This window comes from Pseudochaenichthys georgianus, chromosome 19, assembly GCF_902827115.2.
Source record: "Pseudochaenichthys georgianus chromosome 19, fPseGeo1.2, whole genome shotgun sequence".
Taxonomy (NCBI): Eukaryota; Metazoa; Chordata; class Actinopteri; order Perciformes; family Channichthyidae; genus Pseudochaenichthys; species Pseudochaenichthys georgianus.
This window is the reverse complement of record NC_047521.1, coordinates 7871580-7883163: the sequence shown is the minus strand read 5'-3', so window position 1 is coordinate 7883163 and position 11584 is coordinate 7871580.

The following is an 11584-nucleotide window of genomic DNA, read 5'->3' as shown; positions in this document are numbered from 1 at the left end:
TCTATGGTGTGATGATTAAGTGACAAAAAAGTATCAAATTATATGTATTCTGCATAATTGGGGTGGCGACGATACAAATTTAAATTTGGGACACTGCTGACTATATCCGGGACAATACAAAGTAGAATTCGGGACAGTTGTGGGACACTGAGGAAAAAAGTTAATTTCGACTACGCCAATACTCATAGAAGCTGGAGTTACAGTAGGTAACTTCAGTTCTATTTCGTATATGGCTTCACCCTCTAAGGCTATCGCCAGAGTTGGGTGTAACGCGTTACTTTGTAACGCGTCCTACTGTAACGCGTTACTTTGTAACGCGTTACTTTGTAACGCGTTACTGTAATAATATTACTTTGTCGGTAACGGAGTAGTGTAACGCGCTACTTTTATAATCCAGTAATCACACTACAGTTACTAACATTGCCCCGACACGCGTTACTTCGTTACTTTCTAAAATCAGTCATAATCAAACCTCAACAAACACCTGCAAAGAACACATGCTAAGGTGAAGCTAACGCACATAGCTGTTGTTTATTTATATCACACACACGTAGTTCTTCTTCTCTGTTTTCCGGTTGTTGCTTGTTTTGAATGACGAATACACACTACTGCTGCCTGCTGGTAAGGAGAGTTATTGCCACTCACGCATGCGCAGTTCGTACGTGCTCGGCTGAAGTCTGGCTCCAGTGCAACACATGGCCAACACGCAGGAGAACACGCTGACGCAACAGCGTGAGCAGAGATAGACTGCGCAAAATATACAGATAGCAGGAGACAGAGGACAGCCACGGTCAGATAGCAGGAGACAGAGGACAGCCACGGTCAGATAGCAGGAGACAGAGGACAGCCACGGTCAGATAGCAGGAGACAGAGGACAGCCATGGTCAGATAGGAAAACATTCAGGAGCTATCTGGATCAGTCTTATGCGACAATGGAAACTGAACTAAAGAGAACATTTGAAACTTTAGCAGTCTGCGTGATCTGCCTGTAGGGAGGGGCGGGCCGGCCCTGCGAGTAAAGTAACGAGTAAAGTAACGAGTAAAGTAACGAATTACTTTATGTAGATAGTAACGAAGTAGTGTAATATATTACTTTTTTTTTAAAGTAATATGTAATATGTAATATATTACTTTTTTTTAGTAACGACCCCATCTCTGGCTATCGCTATTGGGTTAAGGGTGAGGCATGATGTAGTCTGCGCCCCACTGGATCCGCCCGGTACTAGAAGCACAGACACACCTGCTCAGATAATAACCCATGCCTATTGCGCCATGCGTAATGACGCATCGCCGTCCCTGGAATATAGCATAACATGAATATTTTCCATGAGGGGACAAAGGCTGGGAACAATACATACCTGCCGCTGTGAAAAAGTAGAGACAAAGTCATACTTTGCCCCGTGCAAAGCCTCCGTACAAAATGTGTCGGAGGAAAAACAGGAAACATCCCTCTCATAAGAGAGAAAAAGGGCCGCTCTCCGCGTGCCGAGAGGCAGGAGAGAGGCACACAGCTGGATCCCTGACGTCACTCACTCTGACAAGACACTCCGTACAGGGTGTGTCAGCGAGGAATGGGAGACATCCCTCAAATACAATTGAATAAATGAACAGGGGGAAGACCAAGATGCAGCAGTGCAAATGTCTTCCACTGACATTCCTCCGTGCAAAGCCGTGGAGGAGGACATTCCTCTGGTGGAGTGCGCATTGATATTCTCCGGGGGATCCCCCCCAGAGGAGACATATGCCTGTGACACAGCTTCCCACAGCCAGTGTGAAAGCCGTTGTGCAGACAGAGGCTGCCCGATCGAGCGCTCTCTATAATGCACAAACAGGCGCTGAGAACGGCGCAAGGCAGCCGTGCGCGGCACTAGCAGGACAGCGTGTGCACAAGACAGAGGAGATGAGACGTGGCTTTTTCCTCCGACCTGTGAGCAAGCCCGCCTTAACCTGCCATCAGGCCCCCTGGGGCCCCCTATTTAAACAACAAATCAAAGTCATTTATAGCCTCGGCAGGCTCTGTGATCGCACTTCTCCACTCTGCTCTACACGCACCTGGTCCTCTCTTCCAGATGAGTGACGTATCGGGCCTCCCTCGTGTATTTGTCCGGTTGCCGTTGGCTCCCCTTCACTAGCAAGTCCTCGTCGTCCTCTCCATCTCCTCCAACAGATAATGTCCTTCCTGTCTGTTTTTCCTTTCCCGCTACTCCATCGCTATCAGAACCAGACGGCCTACTTGACTCCGAGGCCCCGCGGCCGGCACCGCTGCCGCTCGGTACAGAACTAATCTGTCCTTCCTGGCCTACAGGTTTAAAATAACCTGTAAACTTCGGCATTTTTTGTAATAGCTGCTTGTCTCGAAACTCCTTTTCCCTTAACAATTTCCTTTTCCGAGCGTCACTCTAACTTTTTCTTCTCCGACATTTTCTCCTAAACAACCTTCATCTGTCACTCAATCACTCGCAATTTGAATAAGTCACAATTGAAACATATTCTCATTCTGATTGGCTGATAAGTGGTGCCCACTGACTGTTTTGGAGTCATCATTTTTGAGAAAAATCTCTGGAATCCATCGATCTGATTGATTAGCGGAGCAAATGATCAAAATACTACGGAGGGAAGATATTTTCGTTTGGATTACTGGTCTGGGGGAAGCTCACGAGTGTGTGTGTATACGTGTGTGTGTTTGTGTATTTTTGCGTTTGTGTGTATTGTGTTTGTTTCCCGGGGAAACCACTCACGAGAAACACCGGCTGTTGCTATGCCTGCTGTGACGTCAAGTTACTCCGTTCTCCGCTTGTAATTATGCCGTTACAAGCTTCAAAGTTGTATTTATCATCTGAATTTGCCGAAACAAGTTTAATATTCTGAAAGACTTTGTTTTTTTGAAACCAGATGAAAACAAACTGTAACGGAACCTGCCGTGTTATCTATGATTACTATACACCTTACATTCTTAATTTCAGCGGAGGGAGGGGAACAGCAGAACAGCGGAGTGGCGAGGGAGAGCTGTCTTCTTCCCTTTACAAGCTTCAAAAATGTATTTATCGTGTGATTTTGGAAACCAAAGTTTCATATTCTGAAAGCCAAGACTTTGTTTATTTAAAATTTTAAATAAACATCCGAAATAAATAAATGAATTTTACATTTTTTTTTTTTTAAACGGATCCAGTTTTGGATAGTCTTCCGTGGTTTCGTTCGATTTCAAAGTACTGTTTGGCGCTCGGCGTAACCTTGGCGCACTGCCACTCCAACATCCAATCCCAGAGCTTGAAGATTAATCACGGGGATTGTAGTCCCAAACGATAGCTGGGGATTATGGGTAGTGTAGTGTCTTCGGCCATCATAAACTCCGAAATGTTTTTCGGATTTCATATCGCATTAACACCATATCCCAACGTACATTGCGGCTAAAACATCCAATCACCGAGCTTAAACCATAGCTGAGGATCTCGGGTAATCAGTTCAGTGGCTGTGTGTTTCTCAATCTCGAGTACGCTTGTTTGGTAGCACATGTCTTCCGAGTCACTTGCTTCAGAAGCGAGGCAAGAATACTTCCTGGCATTCGGAAAACAAAGAGTGGAACAGGCTATCAAGTGTGTAGGTGTGCGTCATATGAGAGGCCCGCCTTACATTTTCCGCCACAGATTTGGGGAAATTGGTCCATGCGCAAAGCATTGTGGGGATTTTAAGACCGCAGAGTCTACACATGTGCAGCCTCAACATTTCTCCAAACTAAGTATGCCGGGCTTGGTAGAATTCCAAGTATGCTGGACATTGGAACAGTACTTCGGCGGCACTCGATGACGTAGTATGCTTGAAATAGTGGCTCTGGAGCAGCTTTACTCGAGATTGAGAAACACCCGCTGTGTATTGCAATGATGTCTGTTTCCAGTTATTTTTATTTTAAAATTCAGTTCCTGACGGACGCCAAAAAAGCCCGAGATTATGGAATTAAACAAATAAATAAAAACAACGATAATTGTGTGTTATTGTTGAGTAAATAACTGTTTGTTATTTCGAAAAGAATAACAAATCAGAAGGAAAACAATATTTAAATAATACAGATTTCAGTATTCTGAGGCTCTGAGCCCCATTTCTTTTCCTCACAGACGGCAAAAAAACTCCGATATTATACGATTTAAAATAAAAACAATAATCGTGGCTTGATATTGAGTAAGAACATGTTTTTATGAACCCCACAGCTTCCGGTCTTCCAAGACCCGACCGGACAAAAAGACGTGTTGCAGGCACGAAACATACTACCAATAGAAATACATTGCTTTTAAAATCGTTCTGTGTGACACGAAAAAAAGGGGAAAATCGTGTTGGTGAACAGGAATCAATAGATTAAATGTCGTGACTATAACACGAAATGACGTGAGACTGGGTTGAACATAGCTACCTGTGCAAATTAGCAGTTAGCACTACTTTTGATATTAAATGCTTGTTTTACTTTGATATGTATACATCAAACAATTAGATATGTATACATTTGTCTATGCAACTGCACCTATTTCTGTTGTCAAGCTGCTGTAACACATGCGTCTCTCCTCTACGGATAAATACAGCTTATCTAATGTTATCTTATCGTATGTAATCTTATCTCATCTTATCTTATCTTAAACACAAGTACAGCTGAGGATAATGGGAATACGTTTACAGATGTTTGGTTGGGAAGCAAAGTAATCGTAAAAAAATAAAACATTTGAGTTTCATTCCAGACACTTCCTTTGAAATACAGTTCTCTACCTGCTAGTGACTCCAGTGGAGAAATCAGGTTAACACCAAATCCTTTCAGATTTATCATCAGGGGATGAAATCTGGTGCCCAGATTTTTCCATGGCAAACCATCAAATGGTTATCCCGATTTGTCACTAAAAGCCAAACACAGACAGTATGTTTTGCCAATCCATACTGCAGATATTCAGAAAAGTGACTAAAGCTAAATATGTCAACCTTATGGTGGAGCTGAATGAAAATAAGTGGTTTGCACTATGGGGACCTTGAATATTTGTACAAAATGTTTTCCTGATCCATCCAATATAATTGTTTTAGATATTTCCAACAATGACAGCCAACCCTACAACTCATTGTATAGAGAGGCGAAGTCCCTTCCTTTCCGGCATGGGACCTTATTTCGAAAAAAGTATGTATTGAAGTCAATGGTGGAGAGAGAAAGATTATCTTTCGATCCCGTTTGAATTGTGCCACGAATTACACATAAATGTTTGTCAATTTAAAAGATAATTTTGCAAGTAAAAAAAAATTAAAATGTGTCGTAAAAATGTGAAGTAACACTTTTTTTTTTGTGAACCTGCTCGCACCACACACCAAGACGGCCGTCACGTTGGCATTCTGGGATTTGTAGTCTTTCTAGTTGCGTATTTTTCATAGTCTTATATTTCAACAGTTTTACGACAAACTGTGACTTTTTTGACATGGAAATTACTTTTTAAGATTGACAAACATCATATGTGTAATTCGTGGCACAATTCAAACGGGGTCGAAAGATAATCTTTCTCTCTCCATTGACTTCAACACATAATTTTTCCGAAATAAGGTCCCATGGGTCGGAAGTAGATGGACGGCACTTTTCCTCTCTATACTCTATAACACACTAATATTGCCATATCTGATTTACTGTGTGGAGATTTGGGGAAACACGTACAAAACCAACCTACAGCCGTTATGCACAAAAAAGGGCTATAAGAGTTATCAATAATGTTGGATATCTTGAACACACTAATGTATGATTTATTTTTGAAGTCACACATATTGAAGTTCACTGATCTGGTTACATTCAAAAACGGCACAAATCATGTACAGAGCAAGACATAATCTACTTCCTAGGAAATTAAAAACACTGTTCATAGACAGAGGGTGGGTATAATTTGAGAGGAGATCTACATTTTAAACAACTCAAGGTCAGAACAACTCTGAGAAGTATGAGTATAACAATCTGTGGGGTGATTGTATGGAATGGTTTGGAGCAGGAGTTAAAACAAAGTACAAGCATAATTCAGTTTAAAAGGATGTACAGAAACCCTTTTTGGGAAAACTATGAGAATAAAGAGATGTGATTGAAGATGAGAAATTATTGTATATGTATGTATAAATGTAAATGTAAGTAAGAATAACTTGCATAATGATTTAAAGGACAATCATTGATCAAGTAAGGGGTGGGAATTAATAAGCATTTGCTTCCTCCTGCTCCCTTTCGGACACATATGATTTATTATTATTATTAATATTAGGGATGCTCCGATCGCCAATTTCGGGGCCGATCGCCGGAATCAGTATCGGCCGATACCGATCGCCGATCGAGTGGGCGGGGCCTAAATGGAAGATTTAAACATCACTTTAAATCTTCCATTTAAAGTGATGTTTAAACTCAGTTAATGGGGCTCATTCACTGGAGCTTCCACAAACAACAATCAACTTAATTATTACATTCAAATGATGTACATTATTCAAGTTTACATTAACTTTGGATAATAACACGGGAGAAATGAGCGGAAGCGCTCTCTTTTCCTCTCTCCCCCTCTCTCTCCTGACAGCCTGTCAGTATCTCATGCAGCTCACTGATCAAGTAATGAGTGACCCGACAGTGAAGAATAAATATATTTATAATAACTAGTTTAGCTTGTTCCAGAGGTAGATAAAATAGCTAAGTGTGTTAGGTCTAACTCTTGTGTGTTTCGTTCCGCTTACCGGTCCGGCGGGCGGAGCTGCAGGATTTCTGCTTCACACACACATTGCATACCGCTATTTTACTGTCTTTTTCGGACACCTTAAAATAATGCCAGACCGGTGAAGCCATTTTGGCGAGCTTGTTTTGCCACACAGAGAAAAGTGTCATGTATTTTACGTCATGCGATCGGCTCTCACGATCGGCATGTTTAGAGAGCACCGATCGATCGGGAGAGAGTGAGTATCGGCCGATCTCGATCGTTGACCGATCGATCGGAGCATCCCTAATTAATATGAAGACTTTTTTTGTTGAATATATAAATATCATCATGAATGTGGATAAATACTGTATTTTAACAATACGGTATTCTGTTTTTCACATTTTTAAATATAAATGTAAATATTAGCATAAAAGGATGGGTGCCTTTCCAGCAGCGTGACAGAAACCATGCCAACACACTCTCACTCCCTAAGCGTCCAATAGCGACGTTTGGTCAGTGTCCGTGGCGTCCAATTGTGACGCTCCTAGGCTCCTTCAGCGTCATAAAGAGACGCAAATAGCTTTCAACTGATTGCAATGTATTCCCATCTGCGTCGGGATTTGACGCTCATGGACGCACGGCATTCGTTTATGTCGGCTGCCCTTAAAGGTAATGTGAGCGTCCATTCCCAGGAGTAAAGGATGGCAGAAGACACTACACTACCCAGAATCCCCAGCTATCGTTTGGACTACACCATGTGCTCTTGACAAACCCCGTGATAGTCCTCAAGCTCTGTGATTGGAGAGTGTGCTCCTAGGGTTAAGCCGATTCTCGAACAGCACTTGAAATGGGATGGAACCACGGCAGACTGTCCAAAACTGGATTCGAACGGGTCCACCGCGTCGCCCCTCCCCCACCCCGTCCCCAGAACTACACATGCTGGCTATTCTGTTTCGCAACATGTTCTCTATGGCACGTCTCTACTGGGAGTTGTAGTTTTAAAAGACGTTTTCGTATTTCCCATAATAAGAAGTTGCCAGTATTAAACTGTGTACATCCCTGGAGGTTTAGGGGAAAGGAAACACTCACATTTAAAACATATAATTAATAAATGGGTGAAAATTGCTTGTGCCCATTATGGGCAGTATTACTATATATACCCACACGCCAGCTAAGGTCAGAAGAGCTTTATGTAACAGCTGGTCTTATGTGTGTGACCCCTGTGATAACATTACATTACATTAATTGATAAGCCTGAAACATGCACTTGTCAAGGTTCAGAGGCACATTGTGCAAATATGGCAGTAGCCATCGATCAGCTTAAGATAAGATATACTTTATTGATCCCAAGTTGGAACATTTGCGTTACATCAGCATGTGTAACAGTTAAATATGCAGTTGTGTTTATTTGAAAATCATTTAGTATAATCACATAAATTCTGTGTTTTATATTCAACAATTCTGTGTTCTTTATTTATTGATTGTTCAATATCTGACAAGGCCGGAGATGAAATATCTACATACATCTATAAGAGTATAATACATTATGTATAATATCAGTTAAAATAAGTGCTTCAACATAGTTAACATTGCTGGAGGTATGCACAAATATTGATAGATGTCTTGTAATGCACTATTGAGGAACCTGCAACCCAGGTTTTTCATTCAGTGCAGAACTACACCACAGTTGTGTAGGCCTATATGATATGTCAATAAACCATAGAAAATCTTGAAATCTTGAAAGGGATGTGCAAAATAGTCATTACATACAGTCTTTAATTAACAATTAGTAGAGAATAACGAGTAATGAATACTTTATAGGGATCGTATTAATATCTAATAATAAAAATATTGAAATTCAATAACATGCTTTAACCACCAGGTGTCCCTTTATATCAACTGTGCACCTTTATGGTGTAAATACAGCCTATCTACCAATTGGATCAAATATAAAAGTGAGCCGAATTAGTGTTGATACTGCAAGGAGACGCATTGTGTGAAAAGAAATGTAAGATGTTGTTTAATGGCTGATATATTTATGATCCACGTCACGTTTTCAGTTCCTCATGTTTGTCTTCTCATCAGGGCTCTATAAATACAGAACTACGGCAGATATGTAATATGTAATGCAGCCGAACCGTGTATTACAATGCCGTTATGTGATGACTTTCAAAGAGAAAAGCAAGCACACTCGGAATAAGGTATTATTATTATTTCGGTCTGTTTCCGGTATTTGTTAATGACTGTGTGCTCTGAGATGTGAGACTGGAATTGCACAGGGGGGAAATAACGTAGGCTATCTTTAGATGCGGATTTTGTTAAACTAATATGTTTAGGCTGTGGACCAACACTATACATTGACGGGGAAGGGGGTAGCAATAAAGATAACACCATTAACAGTTACACAACATAACAGAAATAATATCGATAGCAGCGTCCCTAGCAACCACCTTGGTAACAATGAAAACGTCGCGATTTCCTGAAGTAATCTTCGTAATAACTAGCAAACTAAAGATCATGTACATCCACTGCACACATAATCTGAAATAACAACTCATATTTCTCGCATCAAATGACATCAAAACGCATTTTAATGGCCAAACTAACTTTAAAATAGGCATTTTACACCTAGAATAAAATGAAGTCCGGCCATGTTTTCTTTTTCTGCAGGGAGACATTTGAAGATCACGTGACATAGACGCCAGCCATCGGAATGAATGGTGAAAAAAACGGGGTTTGTCAAACAGAGCACATGGTGTAGGCCAAACGATAGCTGGGGATTCTGGGTAGTGTAGTGTCTTCTGCCATCCTTTACTCAGAAAACATATTTGTTTCTCCGAATCGAAGGGGAAAAATACAAAAGCATTGTACACAATTTAAACCAATCAATGTTGTGTAATTAACAAGGATAATCTGGTGTTTTTTAGTCGATGAGTAGTGCAGATATCACTGTAAAATCAATCGACAGTAAGAGGAGTACTTACTTCCGGGTGTAAAATTCTCCGTTATCCAATGGGAATGGATGCTCACATTGCCTTTAAGGGCAGCCGGCATAGACGAATGCCGTGCTTCCATGAGCGTCAAATCCCGACGCAGATGGGAATACATTGCAATCAGTTGAAAGCTATTTGCGTCCCTTTATGACGCTGAAGGAGCCTAGGAGCGTCACAATTGGACGCCACGGACACTGACCAAACGTCGCTATTGGACGCTTAGGGAGTGAGAGTGTGTTGACCATGCAGGACCAGGCCCATATTGTGGAGAATTGATTATGTCTTGTCGGTGGTTCCGGTGGCAGCTCTTTATTTATCAAGTGGTCATGTTCCAGTGGACCTGGCAGAGCTGCAGCAGGTGTGAAGGTCAGAAACAGAGTCATATTTTAATCAAAGACCAGATAGCTAAAAATAAAACTCCCCCAGCGGGCAGCACACTGAGAGACTCAAGGAGATGTGAAAAGGCTCTATGGTGCACATCCTCTAATTATCACGCATACACACCGGGGTTGTTGTTATGCATAAATGTCAGTTGGACAGGTTTGCAGCTAAGGGTGCCATTAGTGGTGAGGAATGTTCCACAATGCACCTGGAGAGTGAGCTGGAGCCAAGACTGGCAGCAGGAAGTACACAATGCGACTGAAGAAACGTCCTGTTGAGAACACATAGAGCGCAATTACTGATTTTGTGTGTGTGCACTGTTAGCCCGGAGTTCATATCTAATTAAATAATTAATGACAAATTACTGACATTATTTAAGTTTGATAGCATTACTATCAAATGTAAGCATATACTACTTGCTGACTATCAAATGTAAGCTTATAATACTGACATGTGTTAGTTAAGCAATGTGTCAATAATTTTAAGTTAAGTAGCTTTACATTATCAAGTTTTAGTCATGTTCACAATGCATGATGGGATACATTATCACGTGTTCACAATGCATAATGGGAAAGAGAAGGATCTTTTAATGTGCAGCGGCCACGTTGTTTCCACTTTCCAACTCGCAATTTTCGGACGCAACCTCATTTTCAACGCCGGACTTGCACCTGACTTGCACCCTTCCAAAGGAGGGAGAGGAGGGTGACGCTGGGGCCTTTTCTGAATCTGGTGAGTGTCATTTAGCTAACACGGTTTGGTTGAATTATCGTACTTTTGGGTGTCACAGCCACAGGGAGTATCAACTGGCGGGAACACGGTGTGGGCTTCTCTCGCATTGTTTAAGTACTTGTTAGAGGAAAATAAAATGTTAACAGACTTTGACAGTTACAGCTAAGCTCGATCAATGCTGCCATTTATTCTCTGAATTACAGTTCGTTTCGTTGGTGCGCCGTGGAACGGACTTTTTATTTTGGTGGAAGAATTAAGATCATTTTTAAGTCAATTCAATCATTTTAAAATCGATATTATGAATTGTTTGTTTTTTAGTATTTAGCCGTGTAATAAGCGGTATAATGTGCTGCTTGGTGGTCATTAGGGGGGGAATCCCCGCAGTGTGATCATGGAGCCCGCGGAGGGATCTAGATCTTAATAGCGACCGCATTACGTTTTCAGTTAACTGAAGCACTTCTAAGCTACTGCAGTCAGGCAATGTGTGTTTCCCTCGCTTTTGGTCACTTTTACTGAGCGATAGTAGGCTACGAGGTGCAGTTTTAAACAGATAGTGCTGTACTTTTTTCACTTGTTCGTGTTCACTGAAAGACGTAGATTTATTTTCACGCAGTTGCTGTTTTTGTCACCTTTCTTTTAAAGGCGCGGGAGTCGGACACCACCCCACACTGGACGCTAGAACCCTGTCATGGGCTGTCTCAGGCTTCCATCAGGAGGGTGGCGCTTGGACGGCGGCTTTGCGATACTACATCTGGTGAGACGCCATTAGCTAACATTAACGACCACATTACGTTTTCAGATGTTGTTGAT